This window comes from Camelus bactrianus, chromosome 8, assembly GCF_048773025.1.
Source record: "Camelus bactrianus isolate YW-2024 breed Bactrian camel chromosome 8, ASM4877302v1, whole genome shotgun sequence".
Taxonomy (NCBI): domain Eukaryota; kingdom Metazoa; phylum Chordata; class Mammalia; order Artiodactyla; family Camelidae; genus Camelus; species Camelus bactrianus.
In genome coordinates this window covers 41,125,792-41,146,767 of record NC_133546.1, presented here as the reverse complement: position 1 = coordinate 41,146,767, position 20,976 = coordinate 41,125,792, and the positions used below count along the sequence as shown (strand labels likewise).

General features: G+C 39.2%; 1 long non-coding RNA gene across 3 annotated transcripts in view; it reads left to right on the top strand.

The window, feature by feature from the left end:
- The window catches only part of LOC123619770 (uncharacterized), a 68,131-nt gene extending 56,010 nt beyond the window's left edge, over positions 1–12,121 (top strand). For 2 of the 3 annotated variants that reach the window (XR_006728440.2, XR_006728439.2), the window contains exon 4: positions 9,830–12,121. This is a non-coding gene — a long non-coding RNA (uncharacterized LOC123619770). Of the gene's footprint in view, positions 1–8,790; positions 8,979–9,829 lie in introns of those variants that run through there. The other variant, XR_012508662.1, reaches the window with a different exon arrangement.
- The last annotated feature ends 8,855 nt before the right edge of the window (positions 12,122–20,976 follow it).

Here is a 20,976-nt window from a genome sequence, read left to right as displayed (position 1 = left end):
ATAAAAATGAAGGTAACTTTAGAGAGAAAGAGATTATATTTTTGTGGATATTAAATTCTAGTTTTGTTAATTGAGGTCTATATTTACTAAGACTCTCTTCCCAGATCATTCCTTGCTATTATGTTACATTGCTGCAAAGGTTAATTGAATTATTAAAAGGACACTCTAGGTTTGTTTCTGAAGTTCAGTAATCTATCCTTGGATAAAGATCCAATGCCCCATGACCTGCAACCTGGGGATTATACACACTGGAACAGACATGACTTAAAGAACTATCTCCAACCTGAATGAAAGGATGCTTTATCAGGTACTCCTAACTAGGCTATACACAGCAAAAGCTGAAAGAAACTGACTTTTGCATTAATCTCCAGTCAGAAAGAGCCCCTGCACTGGACTGATCTATAGAGTACTGCTTTCCTTAAAACAACGCTCAAGTGGAGGAGAAGTTACCAGGCCAGGATGAGAAGAACATGACATCTGAGGTAGACAACTGACCCAAGACACTGGACCAGGCCTGTATACCAATTACTTTGATAACTGCTCATACCTTTGCTTATGAACTAATCCAAATGTTAGGTTTATGGTCAATTACCTATATCTAGCACTTCTATTTTACCTTGGTGGGTTCCCCTATTCCAAGGCTCCAACTAGATAGCCCTCAGGAAATTTATTCTAAAAAATAAATTATAGTTCTATTTAGGCCACTATTGACATTACTAGGTGGGAGCCCTCACCTGGCCAATTAATAATACCTGCTCTGAGCCTGACCATAAATATGAATTTTTCTATAAGATCAGTCAAGCTCAATCAAGGCAACAAGCAAGATTTCAGCCAAAGAATATAACGTCCCTCAATTATGGAAAGGACTTACATAGTTAACACCAGGGTATGGACATTTAAGTTTAAAGGCTCTCTTATGTTGGAAAAATTAAACTACACTAAAGATAACCAACCTAATAACACTATGAATTTTGCCTGGGAGTCTTATGAACAATGCCTGTATAACGTCTTCCTTAAAGATAAGGATTGGTACAGAACAGACTAAGTCAGATGACCTGGGGATACACTGAGCTGCACCTAATGGAAGTTTTTGGCTTAAATTCTTACTTATGACCTTACTAAAACTGCTAACTATATTATTTGTATTTTGCCTGTTTTACAAAATTGTTTCTGCCTTACCAAAGGTGTGACTGAGCCTCTGATAAAATAATGACTAGGCAACTACAAACAGTGAGATCAGATATATACTTCTGTATGAGACCAGTGATTGTAATAGTGCAACTGTAGACATGGAAAGAAGCAACAAGAGGGAATATTTTCCTGGATCATGATAGATTAGTAAGACAGGTGATCCAGAGAATTTTTGTATCAACAGGGCCTGATCCAAAAATTAACACTTGAGTGGCATGCATCTATTCCTGTAAACAGAAGACAAATTATAAGTGTCCAGTTTGATGAATTTTCACGAAGTGAATATAGTTGTGTAACTGTTGTTGACTGAAATAAATGTGCAGCCTAAAAGTTGAGTTGTTTTATTTGGCGGGAGGACTCGAGCCAGGATGACAGCCTCTCAGATCGCTCTGAGGGACTGCTCCAAAGAGGTAGGGGAGGAGCTTTACAACAAAGACCAGGTAGTTGGAACAATAAAAGATTACTTGTTCTGTAAAGAAAACCAGGCATCTCAAGTTAAAGAATTTAGTGCTTAGTTCTATGTATGGGAGGAAGCAAACATTTGGGCTCACTGAATTCATTCCTTTGACAAGTACCTAGCTATCTAGGGCTGGTATCTTGTCTTGTCTGATTCTGAGTCCCCTCAGAGTGCACCATTGTGAGTGGCTGCAGAGGCTGGGCTGCAGGCTTGTCTTCACTAGGGGGTGGCGGCAGCTGCTGATGACTTGATGGCTTCAGCATTCTTTGTTTACTGATGTGGTTTGCAGTATTTTTAATTCACATTGTGTACCTGAATTTAGAAAAAGAAAATAGAACATGCCCAGCGCCCCAGAAGCTCCTTGTACACACTCCTAGTCACTACACCCTGCTCCTCCCACTGCCAAGAATAACTACTAACCTGACCTCTGACACTGCAGGTGAGCTTTACCTGTTTTGAACTTCATATAATTGCAGTCAAATAGCATATCCTCCTTATGCCTGGCCTTTGTGCTCAATATGGAGTTTCTGAGATTTACTCCTATTGTAACAGTATATTTTTTCATTCTCATTGCTTAACACCTTACTACTTTTGATGACTTCTTACAATCAATAGCTACTATTTCAAAGCACAATGTACAATTTGGATAAGGTTTTTCTTTAGTGATATAAAGCAATATTTCAAGTATAATTATGGACAAGTTAGACTATTTTGGCCAACTTCTGGTCAGAACTATGTGATCATAGCTTTTAGTTGATGTGGTTGAGGAAGATTTTGGGCCAGGAGAAGAAGACACCTGAGCCCCACCGAGCAGGACCCTGTGGGGCCCTCCCAGGTACAAATCCTTCTATCCCTAATTTCTTATTTATAGGAAATAGGATTCATTCAGCCTCCTTGACCTTCTCTGAGTTCCAGAGGGCAGATTCAAATAGCTATTTATTTGAAGGGAGGGAATGCAGAAACAAAGGAGGAGCAGTCAAGAAATAATAGTGCAGCAGGGTTCTGGTTAGTCCTCAAGGAATATATATAACAATACCCTTGAGCTCTTCTGTAGGAACTAAGGCCACCACCCAGCTGGAGGATGGTAACTTCCAGAGCATGAAGACTGATCCCTTCCCCAAATGAACCTCCCTTTAAAAACCTTGATGGTTTTTCTTTGGAGTTGGTTTTTGGACACAAGTCCACCATTTCCCCAGGTTGCTGGCCTCCTGAATAAAGCAAACTTTCTGTTCCTACCAGCACTTGTCTCTTGAACATTGGCTTTTGAGAAGCAAACAGCTGAACCCATGTTCAGTAACCCTACCATTTCCTTGTTCTTGAATTATTCACATTATCTATAATCTAAGGTGTCTTTGCAGGAATCTTTTATATAAAATCATGTATTCACTTGATGAAGGTGAGTTTAGTTTAAATTAGGTAGTGTACGCTATGAATTCACTTAATTGGGCACATGTTTACTGAAATATGCCCTCTAAACTATGTGAGGTGGGAAGTGTCCTGACAGCTCTCCCACAGTGTAGAACTCTCTCTACTCCTCCATCTGGATAAGCAGCATGAAGTGAAGGTCTTCATATTACTCTGTATACCGAGTAGCCTTATTTTTTCAGATAATAATATAATAAACAGATATCAACGGAAGTTCTGAAGTTCCTTTCTGTACCATAACAAATCCACTCTCACCCCTCCTAGGGTACCTTCTTCCCACTCTGGAAACCACTGATAAATGGGTATAATGGTGTCTTCCCAGCCCTTTGCTCCCTAGCTTCTTATCCCACTTGAGTCAATACCCCAAGTAGCCACTAGGGTCATAGTTTTTAAATGCATATCTAATTAAGGTATTCTAGTGCTTGAAACTCTTCGCCTCCTCCCCACCTCTTCTCCCAGCTTCAGAAAGTGCCTCCAGACTACTCTGCCAAACTCCTCATTCAAGCCCTTCAGACTGAGCCCTCCCCTGCCAACACCCCTTGGCTGTCCTTTAGTCAATAAACTGAGTGTTATCTTACTGTAAGTCCTGCTGATTTAGGCCTCCTTGCTTTTGCTTATTTGCCTTTCTTGCCTGGAAGGCACTCTTACAATTTGTCTATGGGACAAATGCTTTTTCATCTTTGTAACTCATCTTAAGAATCAATCTTTTCAGTGTCATTTTTCCTTTCCATAGTGGGATTTTTGCAGCCATTTTGTGCAACAGGACTCTGCCCTCAACTCCTGCCCCAGTTTCTGGTTCTAGAATCTTCTCAAAGTGTATACTCTCAGCAGTGATGGCTTCCAAATTAACAAATTCATGAAACTGAGTCCCCTAAAAATGAGTTCCTCTGCTGAGTTGATTAAAATGTCTATCTAAAACGTTATTCCCTTTTTTGTCCAACACCTGTTCCCCTCTAGATTGAAGAATGTCAAAGGAAAGGGGGCGTTGAATCCCAACAGGACCCTGTGGGACCCTCCCAGGCATAAAAACCTTTTGGTGCTCCCCGCCCTCTTTCTTTTTCGTAGGAAACAGGCATCTGCCTCCTAGACTGTCCCTGAGTTCCAAAGGGCAGATTTGAATAGTTACTAATTAGAGGAGTGAGGGAACACAGAAACAAAGGAAAGACAGTGACGAAACAACACTGCAGCAATGGGGCAGGGTTCTGGTTCCTCCTAGGGGATGTGCATAACAATTTGGTACAGATCTCTGAGTTCCTCTCTGGGAGCTGGGGCTGCTACCCAGGTGGAGAATGGTCACTTCAAGCTGAGCACAAGTACGTGGACCCCAGACTGATTGGAACCAGAAGGCTGATGATTGAGATTCCTAGAACACCACCCTATTACCTCACCACCAACAAATCAGAGGAAGGTCACACACCCTGTAGACATCTTCCCCATATTTTGCCTATAAAAACTCATTCTGGAGAACCACTGGGGAGTTCAGGTCTTTTCAGCACAAGCCAGATTTTTCTCCTTGCTTGGCCCCATAATTAACCTTTCTCCACTCCAAACTCTGACATTTTGGTTTGTTTGATCTTACTGTCCATTGGGCATGCAAACTTGTGTTTGACAACAGTCAGACTTACTAAATTTTTTTTACTAGTTCTTAGAGTGCAACAGAATCATCTGGAAGGCTTTTGAAAACAGTTTCTAATTCAGTCTTGTGCACTACACAAAAAGCTTACTCTCAAAACTTCTGTCAAGCCTCCCTTAGTCTAATGTTGGTAGTAGTGGAGCAACCTGGTTGAAATGTGAGTAGAGTAGTGCTGTAGAAAGATTATGCACCACATTAGAAAGACTCTATGCTAAATACAGTTTCTCAGTGGCAGAGCTACTGATGTTTTGGGCCAGGTAACTTTTTGTTGTGAGGGATAGCCTCTATTCAGTGTTTGTAGGAGTTTAACACCATCCCTGGTCTCTAGCCAACCCCATTCCACCTCGTTTCCTCCCCTTCCTCTCCCTCCAACCCCACCCCAGGCTATAGCTACCAAAAATATCTCCAGATGTGGCCAGTAGTCCTGTAGGGGCAAATCACCTCTGTTGAGAAACACTGTGCTAGATACATTGCTCCTAAGCTGTGTGACATTGGGCCAATCAGGAAATCTCTCTGTGTTTTGATATTACTATCTAGCAAATGGGGATAAAGACACATTTTTTTAAAAGAGTTTTTTATTTTTAAAAATTAGAAAAAAAAATTTTTGGCAGGGGAGGTAATTAGATTTATTTATTTTAATGGAGGTGCTGGGGATTGCACCCAGAACATCGCGCATGCTAAGCAAACACTCTCTACCACTGAGCTATACCCTCCTCCTGACAATTACCCATCTTGTAGGGCTGCTCTATGGATTAAATAAGCTGATATATGTGAAAGTACCTAAGTGATCTGGGCTCGAAGTTGTGCTAGCCTTGAAACTCTATTCCCCTGGCTTCCAAAGCCTGGAAGATTTTATTGCTTCATTTGTCTTTTTCCTTGTTTCGTTGACTCTTCAATTTCCTCCAGTCCGCTAACTCCAGTGGTTACTTTTGTGTAAATAACTATCAAATCTGAATCTCCTGGCTCAATCTTTCAAGCTCCAGTTGTGTGCCTATGATAGCCTGTTGGACATTTTGACTTGGATTTTTCTGCTGACACCTCAAATTCAGCATGTGTAAAATTTGATTCCTTTCTCTCTGACTTTCCTGCTTAAATAAAATGCATCATTATTCTTTTCCAAGCCAAATTGATTCAGAGGTCCACATGGCCCGGTATAAGGATGGTGTCACATTTGAGGAAGCAGATCTGAGCAGTTAACACAAGTTATAACTTCTGAACTTCATTTCCCTACTCAGTGTTTTGAAGAAACTACAAAGAGGGCAGCATGAGGAGAGCATGCTCAGTGCAGAGGGAACATCTGCATGATCTTCTCTCCCACGAGTTGTTTCTCCACGTTCCCACCAATTCTCCCCACTCTGCTCTCTCACTTTTATCTCTTCCAGTCATCCACACAGGAGTTTTATTTTATCCTTCCTCCTCCTTTTCATGCTCACACAGAACCTTCTCACCCCACAAAGTGAGAGGATTTTGCTCCCACCTACAGCCATGCGCTCAGCTCCTGAGAGTGGGTGCCCTCCCACGCCCACACCTCTGCTTCACTGAAACCCAGCAGCCGCTTCTTCCTTTGAGAAATAGCTTCTCTTGCTCTACCTCCTTGATTAGTGAAAAACCTTAACAGAGATATTATGGCAAATAAAATTTCCTATCTTGGACAACCAAAAATCCATGGGTTCACATTTTTTGTCACCCTTGAATCTTCTGTTTCTCCATCTCTCAGCTCCAAGCAGTCACTAAATTCCATTGATCTTTTGTTTGCAGTAATATATATACTCAATTCTGTATTTTTCTTCTCATTTGTAAATGTCCTAGTTTAGGAAACTTCTAAACCTGAGACTCTCCAACTTTGGTGTTCATCAGTGTCATCTGGAGAGTTTTTTAATACACAGATTCTTAGGTCCCAATATCAGAGTTTCTAATTTAGTAGATTGGGAGCAAACCAAGAGAATTTACATCTCCCAGGAGATGCTGATGATGCCAGTTGGGGCCCACACATTGATCAAAATAACGCCTGCAAACCTTAGTGTCCATATGGTATTAAAATGCTCTATGACATGTTAATAATGGGGTCTGAAATTCTGCATTTCTATCCTGCTCCCAGATGATATGAATGTTGCACATGTGCAGACCACATCCTAAGCAGCAGGGATCCAAAGCAGAGGTTCCAGATGTAAACGCTCCCAGGGTCCAGGCAGGTGATGTAAATGATTGATGCAGTCTGGTCATGTCTGCCAAGCACAAGCCTCGTCTAATGAGAACGTTAGTTTTATATGATTGTGGACCCAGTGCTACAATCAGATTTTTTAGGAGAATAGTATTATTTTATCTGTTAGGACCCACAGGCATGGTCGACAGTCTAGAGCTTTTTAAGAACTGATGAAGTATGTATAACCTAAAATTAAAAAAGAATTTTGGCTTTAAAAACAAAATTGCAAATTGAAATTAATAAATATCTTAATTAAGTGTCTGTAAAACCTAAATTGTTGTCAACTAATCAAATGTAAATCAACTTCTGGAAAGTTGAGTATAGGTTATATTTAATGTGGGATTTGGCTTCACTTAGGTATGTTTGCTAGAAAATGGGATGGGGTCTCCAAACTCAGGGCCTAGGCCCTAGGGATTATGAAGGTCTTGAAACAGCCTTTTTGGAAAAATTGGAAATACAGGCTTTAATGGGAAACATTCCCATTTTAAATTTGGCAACTTATTTTAAATTTTTTAAAAAGTACATGTGCATTTGTGACAACATGGATGGACCTCAAGGGCATTATGCTAAGTGAGAAAAGTCAGAGAAAACAAATAATGTATGATATCACTTATGTGTGGAATCTCAAAAAAAGCTGAACTCATAGAAACCGAGAACAGAATGTTGGTTTTGGGGGGTTGGAGTGTGGGAGGAATTGGGGAGATTTTGGTCAAAGGTGCAAACTTTCAACTAAATGATGAATAAGTTCCAGAGATCTGATGCACAGCATAGCGAGTTTAGCCAACAATACTGTATTATATACTGCAAAACTGCTAAGAAACTAAATCATACATGTTATCACCACTAAAAGAAATGATAATCATGTGACAAGACAGAAATGTTAATTAATACAACAGTGGTAACCATAATACAATATATAACTATCAATATATATCATGTATCAATATATAACATGTTATAACATTGTGCAAACTCACACAATGTTATACATCAATGTTATAACTTACACAGTGTTATATGTCAATAACATCTCAATTAAAAAAAAAGTATGTAGGCCAAATAAAATCTGCTGTGGGCCAGACTGGGCCCTTGGGCCACTAGTATATTTGGTTTGGTTGGCTTGAATTATTGAAATAATCTTGATGATTTCTCCATCTTTATTCTTTTGACCCATCTTGTTCACAGAGACCCCTTCACACTTTCTAAATCATCAATCCAATCCAATTTAAAACAAACTGCTAAACCTGACATTCAAGAAACAGTATCATTTTATTCTTACCTTTCCAATTTCATTTTTCATTGTATCTGGTACAGGAATCCTGCGCTGTATTCAGGTAAGACAAGCCAGATGAATGCCAACCTCTAGATCTTTACTGACACATTTTCCTTTCCCTGGATGTCTGTATTCCTCTCCTTCATTTATTTAATCCTTGCAGTACTTTCACACTCACCTCATATCTGCATTCCCTGTGTATTCTGTCTTGATCTTTCCAGACCACTGTTACCTCTTTCTGTGGCATGTATTGTTCTGAGCATTCATTTGGTACATAGTTTATGCTCCTTTGTTACTTCAATACATATTCGTATGCATTTTGGTTTTATCTCCTCAATAAATGTTTGGGGATGGTGGCAAATCTAGATTAGTTGATGCTGCTTCAAAGTCTAGGAAATAAAAGAGTTAACACAGCCATCAAAGAAACTACTTTCTTAAGAAGTAACTTATGCCCCTGAATAAAATCCTGACACCTCAATGGAGAGTCAGTGCATTAAAAAGATCACTAATCCAGCTGCCCCGGAGCATTCCTATGACTGATGGGACTTTAGACTGAATTGGTCAGATGTTCTGTTCAAAGCCAAATGTGGTGTTTTTTTTTTTTTTAGAGTGGAAGTCCATGACAAGAAATATTGGACATTTATTTTTACTCAAAAGCTTCTAGATGTATACATTGCCTGCTCATAACTTTTCCAGAAGACTATGGATGAGATATAGCCCTGACCAATACCAAGTTTTGTATTGGATTGAATTTTCATTTCTTAGTCATGGTACTTAATACCATATTGGAACGTGTTCTAAGGCAAGTTGTAATCTATTATTTATGTTTAATAAAAACTACTCCTCAGTACATAACAATTTCACATGTAGGGTACTGCCCCTGCAAACATTCTAAGAACCTGAGGCTGCAGAATCTTTCTGTCACTCATCTGAGTGTTAGCACTGGGTGCCACCGGGGCCATTACTAGCCTATCTCCAACTCTGCACTTTACAGCTTCTACTCTGAGCATGAAATGCTCTCATACTTTCTGTGGCAATCAAATTATGATGTTGGCTTTTCCTTTTTGTTCTCCTCAGCTCTAATATCTTCAGATGATGTCTTATTACCTCTGTTAGTGAGAATGGTTTAAAACCAGATTTGCTCTCCTTAATGAAGGGAAGCTTTGTCTTGTAGTATTCCTGATAGATTTCTAAAAAATAAAGCCTGATACTGTCTTTAGGACACAAGTTAAACCAGCTAGTGTACAATTTCCTGAATCCAGCATCCCCGGGCCTTTGTTATTGTTACCTAATTTCAATTCCTCAAGAATTCCTCCTGAATTCCTGGCTGCCATCATCTCCTTGGTTTTTAAGTGCTGAGCTAAGAATTTGGCCAATCAGGACTTTTTCAAATGAGTTAACACTATTTTTGTTGGTGACCAGTAAATGTTGATGCTGCAATCTTGTTTAGTCTCTTGTTTTATGAGAAAATGAACCTTGTGCGGGACACAAAGATGGTTTCCGCTGCCGGCTTGCAAGAGCTGATACACTCTGATCCCCTAAAGAGCAGTTTGAAATAAAACCACACAGAGTACATTGAAAGTAGCTAGCTTGTTTACTTCTCTCACTTAGAGTTAAACTTTTTTTCTTTTTCTTTCTCATCTTTAGTCTAATGGTCCGTCACCAGACTGGAGTTAATAGCATGCAGCGTGTTCACCATCATCATCATCCTTGCAGCTGCTCTGTGTCTGCTTTGGGCAAGTTTTCCAGAACAATTCAGTTTTGTGAGTTTCCACCTCATTGAAATACACTTAAAAAGCTGTGAATTACTTTCCCCCAAAATATTCCCGACTTCCAAATTCACCTGTCATTTAAAAATTACTTTTTCCTCATTTTAACTTTAGTCACTTTTCCTTCTACAAAGATCACTGAGGTCATTAAAAAATAACTCCAGTAGCATGTGTCACTCTACTTCTTTACATCTGCCTTGCCTTTGGTCTTATACGTGATTAAAAGAAAAATCACCTACTTTCAAATACTTGTTTCTTCCCTACGCTGTGAGTTTTTCCAGTGTTATTTTAACCAGTTTGCTTACAGTGAAATTCTTTTCTAGTGCTCTTTTTTTTTATAGCATATGAACATAGAGTAAAAGACTATGAGTTTGAGGTAACAAATATCCTGATTAATAGATAAATCTCGTAAGTTCTTTTTACCAGCATGGAAGCAATCTTCAGGCTTACATATATTTTTCATGCTGAAGATGTGTGAGGTGTGGGTCCAAGAACAGAGTGCATTTCTGATGAAAAGAATAACCTCTGAATAAGCTATAGAATACATTAATTTAACAAAAAAAGGCACTGAGGCTAACTGAATTCAGAACCGTTAGGCATTGTGGAGACATGATTTACACCAAGTTAGCATTCTAGTTGGAGGAATAAGGCTTTGGTGTGGACATTTAAATGGTAACGTAAGACAGTAAGTCAGAGAAGTTACGAGGTAGGACTGGCAAGAGTGGAGTGCAAGGGTCATTGGGTGAGAATGGTCAGAGGTATCACCGTGAAAGAGTTGACACTAGAGCAGAGTTTTGTGTGATATGACGATCCAAGGCAGAGGGCAAGGAGGAGGGCCTCTTGGGTGGGAGCAGTGGTGGGAGTGCGGTTTATAGTCAAGGAGCAGATATGGCAGGTCCTAATGAGTACTATTGCCGTCAGCCAGGAGTGGGATCTGATTTTGAAAAGCATTTGGGGCCACATCATGGAGGGCCTTGATTAGAAACCTAAGGAATCTAGGGTTTATCTTTAGAATAATAAGCTATTGGATAAATTATTAGTCTCTTTATATAACAGCTTACTGTAAAGTTAGGATAATAATCATTTCTATCGCACAGTTTATTGTGAGATACAATTGAATTAACACATGTAAAGTCTTTAGAACAGTGCTTGTCATATAATAAGCACTGAATCAATGAGAATGATAATTGTTTTAAATTGTTGTTAGTAGCATTATTATTACCAAGCAGGAAGGAACCTTAAGAATATGCTTAATGTCAACCAATCCACTCAGCATTGCCCAGGAAATACTCCTTGGGCAATCATTCCTGAACTTCATCTTTAAATTAATAAATATTCCTTTGTCTATCTTTTTAAGTAAACAAAGTACATTAAATGAAATGGAAGATCTCTTTTCATTATCCAGCATCAGCCCCCTTTGCCCTAGGTTATTCCTTGGTTCAGTAAATCCTACACCCTTCCCAACAGCACCAATGACACCAACGTAGAATAGTTTTGCTGGCTCACACCCAATTTAGTTAAGCAGACAAGGTGTGTTGAGATGCTCTTTTTCCAATCTGCTCTGTTATTCTATTTTATATCTTTTCCTTATTTCATCCCTCCACTATGTCTTCTGTTTCAGTGCCAAAAGCCTTGTACATAAAAGTACATTGTGAATGAGATGGGTACAGAGAGACAGTCCCCTGGCCCTTGCACAATGCGTCCCCTCCATCCCTTCAGTCACTTATCCCCTGAGCTCCAATGATGTGGTACACACTGTGCCGGCTCTGGGCATACACCCACTTTCTTTTCTCTTTTCCATCTGCTCCCTTACTGAATGCAAGGAGAGAAATGAAGAGGAGGAGGAAATGAGAACATCAGAGAGAGAACAGAAAGAGGTTATAACTGGAGGCAGGGGATAGAAAAGCAGGAACCGTGAAGACAAGAGGAAACACATTTGCAACCAGATCAGGCTTCTGGACTGTACACAGTTCTTTAGAACTTCCTGAAGCAACCATGAAGGGAAAAATAACATTTTAAATTGATGCTGTAATTAAAAATAATATATTACGTTATTCCAAGACTTAAAATAACTCTACAGCAAAGGCATATGAGAATACCTTAACCAACCAGTGATAGATCAAAGTGGTTTTTCATAGGAGTGTTTCAAATAAAATATATTGTTGTTTAATGGAGTTAATTCTGGTGTCTTTCTCCTGGGAAAGTTTATAATTGTGAACAATTGCCTTTGATCCTTTTAGGTAGATTGTATAGAGGTTTAAATATTCCCTAGTAGTATCTACTAATTTTTTTTGAATTATAAAATACGTTTTTCTGTAAGCTCTTTCTTTCTATTTTAGGGAAAATGTATTACTTTTTAAAAAATTGCTTTGTTCCTAGGGGCTTCCATTTAATTTCACAGTGACACTGCTTGTTAGAAAGAAAGCATCATCACGTATGTGGTAAGAAGAAACAATAACTCTGAATCACAAAAATTATAGCTATAACAAATGTTGTGAATTAGTTGAAAACAGTAGTTGAAATGTTATTAGATATTCATCTTGAGGTTCATTGTACAAAATGTTGACTTGGAACATTGGACTGGAATTAATTTAGGGAAAAGAAAGGAAAATGAGAGGATAGCTTGAGGTGGTTCCCAGTGTTTCTAGAAAGATTTCCTACCAAGTGACGGCGCTCTATGCTCTACTGTGCTTTCTTGGGAGACTGTACAGATAGGGTCCTGCTTCACAATGGCATCTTATTTAGCTTAATGGCTTTTTCTGTCACCAAACTTAGTGGCAATGACGTCAAACACATCAATGTTCACAAACTCGCTGAATTCAGAGGATCTTGGCTTAAATGGAACATAATCTACTTTATTAAAGAATAAAACAATTTAAAATTAAATTTTTGCTCTATGAGTGACAAGGTGGTGTAACAGAATTTGGGGATTTGGAAGGTGGAGGTTGCATAACCACAGTAGCTGTGGGGTTCCAGGTAGGTTATCTGACCTTTCTGAGATCCTTTTATTCATCAGTAAAATGATAACTATTTCAGAAAGTCACAGTGAGCATTAATGAAACAACAGAACTAAAATGAGAATTGTGGCCTCTGTGGATAATAAGTAATAATCAGTAGTGTGTTGTAGCTGGCCCTTAATAGCTGTCAAGGGCTGATTGATAAGTTATCAGAAATTTTGAGAGCCAGTTGTTAAACACAGTCATTATTATTATTATTATTTTTGAACTTCTCCACCTTGTTTATTTTTAAATTTTTATTTAAAATTTTTTAATTTAATTTTTTTAATATTTTATACACTTTTTAAACATTACTTTCCAGTTGCAGTTATCACAAAATATTGGCTATATTCCCTGTGCTGCACATACATCCCTAACCTATTTTATACCCAATAGTTTGTGTTTCCCACTCCCGCACATCTACACTGCCTCTCCCTTCCCTCTCCCCACTGGTAACCACTAGTTTGTTCTCCATATCTGAAACACCGTCATTATTTGAAAATAGTATGTACTTATTATGATCCTTAGTTGAGTCTTGAAGGGTCAGCAGAGGTTAGCCAGGTAAACGCAGGACAACTGGGGATTCCGGTAAAAGGAAGTAGCCTGAAAAAGGCAGGGCTATAAGTATTGAGACATGTACTTACACCTTTATTCCTACCTCCTATTTTTTCCCTTCTGGTTTTTGGCCATCTCTGGCAAATGGGTCACGGAGACACATTTCTGGCAACCTGCCAAGACCTCTGCTTCCTATTGGGGCCACATGTTTGGAGCCTCAGTTCCACTCACAGTAGAATGTGCATCCTGCCAATGTGCCGTGACATAAGTAAGACCCAAGCAGCTTTCTTGGAGATACTTGTTAGGCTCAAGAAGAAGCAGAACAAACGGCAACTTACTTTCACATTTTTCCTCCTATTCTACCTGGAGAGAGATTTTTTTGTTATTTCATGGTTTTCTGATGAAAGATGTCTTGGGTGGGGAAATCTTTAGCAGCTCTGAAAGTGTCAGAAACTTTCAAAGAGGAGAGAGAACATGCTTTGAAAGCTGAGTTAAAATCTCTTCTCTCTTCTGAATGCCCCTCACAGCCTCAGGTCTGGTCTTTTCAATTTGGCTTTTGAAGTTCTGTTATCTTTCAAGCTTAATTCCTCTTGGAGTGTGACCAACTTACTAGAGAAGCTACGTTTTTCAAAAGGAATATTGAAACCAGAGCATTTCTGTGGGAATATGGATTAGCATTCCTGCACTTTTTCTCTCTGTTAGCACTTGCCCTGCTGAAAGGTGCATTCTTGTGCAGACCTGTGGATCCCATGCTATTGTTTCTCAGCTAAATTGACAGGGATAAGCAAAGTGAATACGTTCATCCATCTGCCGATCCTGTTGTGCATGAGTTTAGGTCCAGATGTGTGAGATTTTTGCCTCTCATCAGTCAAGGGTCCTACCACCATTTTCTGAGGTTTTGGGTGTATTAAAAAAAAATTAGACATGTCAAAAAATAAGATATGATAGAGTTTTCCAGGGATGGCAGTCTAATCTCATTCGGAGGTAATGTCACTAGTCTGTGACCTCTTTGCCAACATGAGGCTTGGATCCGATGACCCTCCTTGCACCGCCTGTAATGGGCCCCTACCATAAATACATGTATCTGTGATCATCTGTATTTGGTAGACTCTGAGTGGTATTGTGTTATCAGAAGCTATTTTTCAGCAAATGAACTTTCAAGACTCTTGATATTAAATAAATAAATAAATAAATAAATAAATAAATAAATAAATAAATAAATATTTACTTTTTTTAATTGAAAAAAAATTTTTATCACTTACTATGGGACGAAGTGTGAATCTGGGGCCTGCATGGGATAGGGAGGTGTCTATGATATAATACCTTTCCCAAAGTTGCTTACAATGAGAAGAAATGCCAAACAAAGACACTATTCTCTTAATTATGCTGCATTTATGAAGACAAAGACAATATCTACATTTTGGAATGGAAAATAAGGGCAGGGCTGCTTATCTGCAGTAGGAGGGGTAGGCACTGACATAACATTTCTTTTGAGTCTCTGGCAGAATTAACTGTGAGATACTGAAATAAGCAGCCCAGTGAGTAGACGTTAAATCATATTATCCATCATTCCCTGACAGGTGTAACTCTATTGACAGGTGGATATTCAGATCAAGATTTTTCATGTATCACAGCTTCTGCCTCCTCATTTGCTGAATTTTCTAAAATCATTCATGCATCAAAGTACATTCCTAAAAGATTTACCTGTGTCTATATGAAGAAACCAATCAACTGAGACACAATAATCAACTAGACTCACAGAATGACAATTTCAATTTGCAGGCACTTCCACCTTTAGAGAGTTAAAGTAAGTGGATCATCCATGGTCTGGTTATTTTATTTGGACATACAAAGACTTAATCAAATAATTAGCATTAATCATTCTTTAATTAATATCAATTAATTAATATGTATCTATTAATGTATAATAATATCTATGTAATAACATGTAATAATTATTAATATGTAATATCTATTAATTAATATGTAGATTGCTGTTATTTTTCAGTGTCCTCTGTGAACTGTCTACTTCTCTTTGAGTTCCCCGTATTGTGTCTACACTTTCCCAGGCTAAGATGCATTAACATGCGAAAGAGGTAGAAGTCAAGTGTAATTAAAAACAATAACAATGACTCTACTTCTATACCATTCTATACTAAGCTGTTCATCTTTAATATCATAAAACCCGAAACAATGATATTCAGAGCATGGTTTAACTATGGTGAAAGGGGCAATTAGTTTCTTTTTTGGTCATTGTTTTTGAAATTCACAATTTTAATTCATGCTTAACTAAGCGTAAATTTTAACAGTTTAATAGAGAAAATTTAGAGATCCAAGTTATTGGGAGGTCAGGACTCATATAAATAGAAGTTGACATCTGCTGCCTCACTGTCTTATATTACGAGGTGTAAAAGAAGTGTTTTAAACTGTCATGCTGGTTCCTGGCATGAAGAGATCTTAGTAGTGTAGAGTTTGAAGCTAGCCCTTGGTTCCTAGCATGTTTATCTTACAATTTATTAAAAATATAATGGGCATACAGGAGTCCAGCAAAAGCCTTCACTATGTCCACTGCTGGGGGATGTGTCTAGCTGTTTGGTATGTTGGCCACTAGAGGTTTTTTAGCATAAAGGACCTTAGACTCTCCTGGTAGAGATCCCTTTCTAAGGAAGAAAGAGACAGACAGACATGGTTAATTCAGCAATAAAGTCTCTATCATTATAATGGAAGAGTCATTCATTCATTCATCAGCAAGTTTGTTGAACAACTATCATGAGATTCTGAGTTTAGCATGGTGACTATTACCCAGATTTGTCTTCCACTCCAGCCTGGCCTAGTGGAGACAGTGGATTCTGAACACAGAGCAGAAAGAGATGCTTTGTTGACATCTCCATAGAATGGCTTTGGTACTTCTTAAAAGGGAGTGTAGCAAAAAGAGAGGAAGGATCACCCCAACCCTCTCCACACACATCCGCACATACATGGTCATAGGTCGCTGGGTTTATGGAAGCTGTGGCAATGCCAGCTGGGGAAGCTATAGAGCACAGTAAGGTTGGCTGTGGTACTGACAGACAGCCACACCTGACAGGTGCCCTGTGGTGCGGGCTGGCTGTGTCAGCAGAGCTGAGGTGCTCTCAAGGGCTCCTGGGGATGCTCTGAGAGCAAGCTGCTGGGGCTGGGGCCCACGTGGGGCATGAGCCAGCCAAAGAGACTGAAAAAGAAGTAATTTCACATTGAGAATTATTAAGTTCCTTCTCCAAATATTTCAAAGATATTGTTTGAAGGTGAAATTGGAAAGATTGAAGTAACTTTTTCGAGAACACATAGTAAACAACAATTTCAATAATTTCAACAAACTCCATCCATATTAAGGGTTTGTGTGGCTGAATTCAGCTGGTCAGTCTGTGCGTATAAACGTAGATAATGCTCAGTAATGGCTGCTCCATGTCCAGTCCTTCCCATGAGGTGGCTGTAGGCATAAAGCCAAGTACTGGGCTTCTCTGTCATGTTCTCAAACACCTTTTGTTTTCAGTGATGTTTCCCAGAGAGAGTTATCAATTCCATGCTCTCCAAGTTTTAAGCTTGGGTGTGTGTACTTACTAATTTCACACGATTAAACGTTACTGCCTCAGACACATTAGGTGCAGATAATAAAGCCAAATAAACACTTTATTCTTAAATTTAATCTTTAAATTTAAAAATGATGACAAATAACTCAGTGTCTCATGATAGGTGTTCAATACACCTTTGTGGATTGAATGAATGAATCACTCATTATTAACTAACATTATTATATAATTATTTTTGTTATGAATATTAATTCATTATTATTGTGCTTTTCAAGAAATCTGACACAATTCTTGTCGGAAGACTTGTGCTAATCAAGATAAAAAGTAACACGGTAGTCATGGGGATGTTTCACCGTGGATGTGAGACACTGTTACATAATTGCCAACAACCACACACAAGCACACAGACACAAACGTGTCCCTGCACACAGGCACATAGTGGAGGCATGAATAGGCAGATTTCCTGTGTCAGCACCTTCAGTATTCTTGAATTAGCAAGACATATGTCTTTTTGCCATTGAAACTTAAGACTATATGCAGTGACACTTTAATTAGGCAAATGTTGTTCTTTTATCAAAGCATTTGTTTCCAGATCAGTTGATGTGCTTTTGAAATATTAATTTATTGAGTTTTCCTTTTCTCTATGTGTATTCGCTTTGTTTGGCTGGACTGCGACACCTTTGGAATGTAATTTTTACAAAGTAGCTGTGTAAATTTGAAGGGTAATCGCTAACAATTTTGATTAGTCCCGTAATGAACCATTATCATTAGCTTCTTTCAACAGGCTTACAAATACAAATATGTCCATCCATATTACATGTGTACTAAGTGTGTATACATTTTAATTTGAATGCTAATTCATATTTTTAGACAGTCTCAATACACATTACTATTCAAGGTTGATTAAGTATAAGATGGTTGAAATACAGCCAATAAGACAAGAGATTAGAAACCAATTTTAATTAGAAAATTGTCACCTCAAATCCTTTTAGGAAGTAGGCAGACATAAATAATAAATAGAACCATTTAGAGACTTTCCTTGACAAATGGCCCGGGGCTGGGGTTCTGGAGGGCTTTATTCTGGTCACACCTCTAACTCTGGCTTTCTTAGTGACCTTTAGTAATTGTCTGATAGATCTTTCAGAAACTGGGAGCATATTAGGTGATCAATAAGTGCCTCTGTATTTCATTAAGGCCAGGAGAAAGAATCGCAGATCTTTGTTTTCTGCACAGAATGATTTTTGAGGCCATTTGGAGGAGATTCTGGGACCAATCTAAAACCAGGCTCCTGGCTCTGGTCTTTGGAGTCTTCAGATATTCTGGATCAAGGCTAGATTTTATGGACTTGTAGGGAGACTGGAAATGTTACCTCTTTTCAGTGTGAAAATCATAATGTTAAAGATATTTTTAAATGTCACATAATCTATACCTTGCCATAGACTTAATTGCAATTTACTATTAAACCGTTTTTTTAATGGGCTTCAGTGGAGGTGTCCCAGAAGAAATGAGACTTGCTCTGTGTTTCTCTCACCAGAGAACTGTTTCTTTGAGGGTCATTCTTCCAGCGTTTACTTCTGGGAACTTGCAGGAATGGTACCCTTCAGGACCTCTGTTTGCTATGTTTGGAAATGCCCTTTGTGACTGATGGCTGTTGCCCCCTCACCCTGTGACCCTGAAGAAGCACAAGCTGATCGAATACACTAGCATTTGGTGAGCGCTCCATTTCCCCTTATTTCTTGCATTCGCTTTTTATTGCTACTGTAATGACTTGACCACAGATTTAGTGACTTAAACCAACAAAAACTTACTCTCTCACATTTCTGTAGGTTTAAAAGCCCAACACAAGTTTCACTGGGCTAAACTTTAGGTGTTGCCGGGGCAATGTTTCCTTCTGAAGGATCTAGGGGAACTATTCCCTTGCTTTTTCCGGCTTCTAAAAGCTGCCTGCATTCCTTGGCTCATGGCCGCCCCCATCTTCAAAGCCAGCAATGTTGCATCTCTCTTAATGTCCCCACAGTCTCAACCCATTCTTCCATTATCATCTCTCTGACTGTCCTCTTCTTTCTCCCTCTTCTGCTTTTAAGGACCCTGTGATTACACTGGACCTACTTGGATAATCCAGGAAACTCTCCCCATCTCAAAGTCCTTCACTTCTTCACATCTGCAAAGTCCCTTTTTCCATGTAAGGTAATATATTCATAGGTTCCTGAGATTAGGATGTATATATATTTGGAAAGAGGGCATTATTCTGCCTAAAATCCTTCTTATTATCATTATGTTTCTTTAGGAATGGAGGAAAATAAAGTTGTTTGGTGAATTATTACTATAATTATTATAATTTTCATCATGATATAATCAATGTTGAGAGGTGTGGTGGATATTTGCAGAAATGACCACAACAGTTCCCTTTCCTCTAGCCACACTTTCATGTCGTCCCCTCCCACTCTGATGCTGGGCTTGGCCATGTATCATACTTCTGCCAATGAGAAATAACAAACAGGATGTAAACAGATGCTTGAAAAGTGCTTGCATATTGGGATATGCCTCTCTTGCTATTCTCTGACTACCATGAAGGTGCCCAGGCAAGTCTACCAAGTGCTAAGACATATGTGGCCCAGGCACCTTTGTCACTGAGCCAATGGCCAGCATTGGCAAGTAGCAATAATCAATCAGCAGCGCAGGCCACCGATACTTAAGAGAGGTCACCTGAAATCAGCCAGTTACCAGCTCACCTGCAAGAAACCGCAAGTGCCTGAGGAAGGCCAGCGCTGTGGAGCCAAGCTGGACCAGACCAGAAGGACCGTCCAGATAAGCAATGGAGTCACGAGCTAATTAGGATGTTTTCGGGGTGGTCTGTTATGCAACAAAAGTTAATTAACGAAGAAAGTTGCAATTAAAATGGAAGCCAAAGCCAAGAATAAGGTTGAACTGAAAGAAAATTCCATTGCAAGGAAATAGTGACAAAGAATATCCCTTAAAGACAAAACCATACACATGAAACTTTGGGAGAGATCCTGTACACAGGAACAGTGAAGTACATTGCGTCTAACTCCTCCTTCCTCTCCACCTTCATGCCGTCAGCTCTGTGACACTCACTGTCACAAAGCACGCTCCAACAATCCCTTTCATCTCATGGCACAATGTAATACTGAAAGAGCTTAAACATCCCCTAATCTGATGGTCCTATTTTATTTCATAGAAAGCTCAAGAACCAAGAGATAAATTGACTTGTCCATTTCACATAGATTTAGCTTATATTTTCTTTGTTTTCAGTGTAACAAATATGCTTCCTAAACACTTTTGAAAACACTATGGTACCTTACTTTCAGGAGAATGTTGTGTTCAGTTTCTTCTTATTTCCATGTCTCCCGGTAGAAGTCTCAGGATGGGTGGACCTACAGGGAGAAGCTCAGAGGCAGGGAGAATATGACTACTCCATGGTCAGCATGCCCAGAGAACTGGCTTTGAAAAGACACCTTTGCCTCAGTCCTGGGGAAAAAATGAGCCAGAGATGAGGAAGATGCAGCTGCAGCAAAGCTACCAACCAGGCAGAGAAGAAGTGAGAAGCAAAGAGTAAAGAGGGTGGGAAGGAAAACTGTGAGTCTATGGGCACCAATTGTTTGAAACAAAACTTTCAGAATATTAGTTTCATTAACTCTTTTTCATTCTTAAACTGTAGCTTCTAAGGATCAGCTGTGCAGGCCCAAGGAGGCAGGTTTGGCCAGGGTTACAGGCAGGGGTCCCTCACCCCAGGTGGTGGGGTGTGCCAACCAAAGGTGTGAGCAGCTTTGATGGGGTTTCCATTCTTACCTTCCACTTTCTCTTACAAATAATCCACTCTCCAGCATTGCTGGATTTCCTAGTCTCCTTCATGCTTTTGCTCTACTGCTTTCCTCATCCTGGAGGGC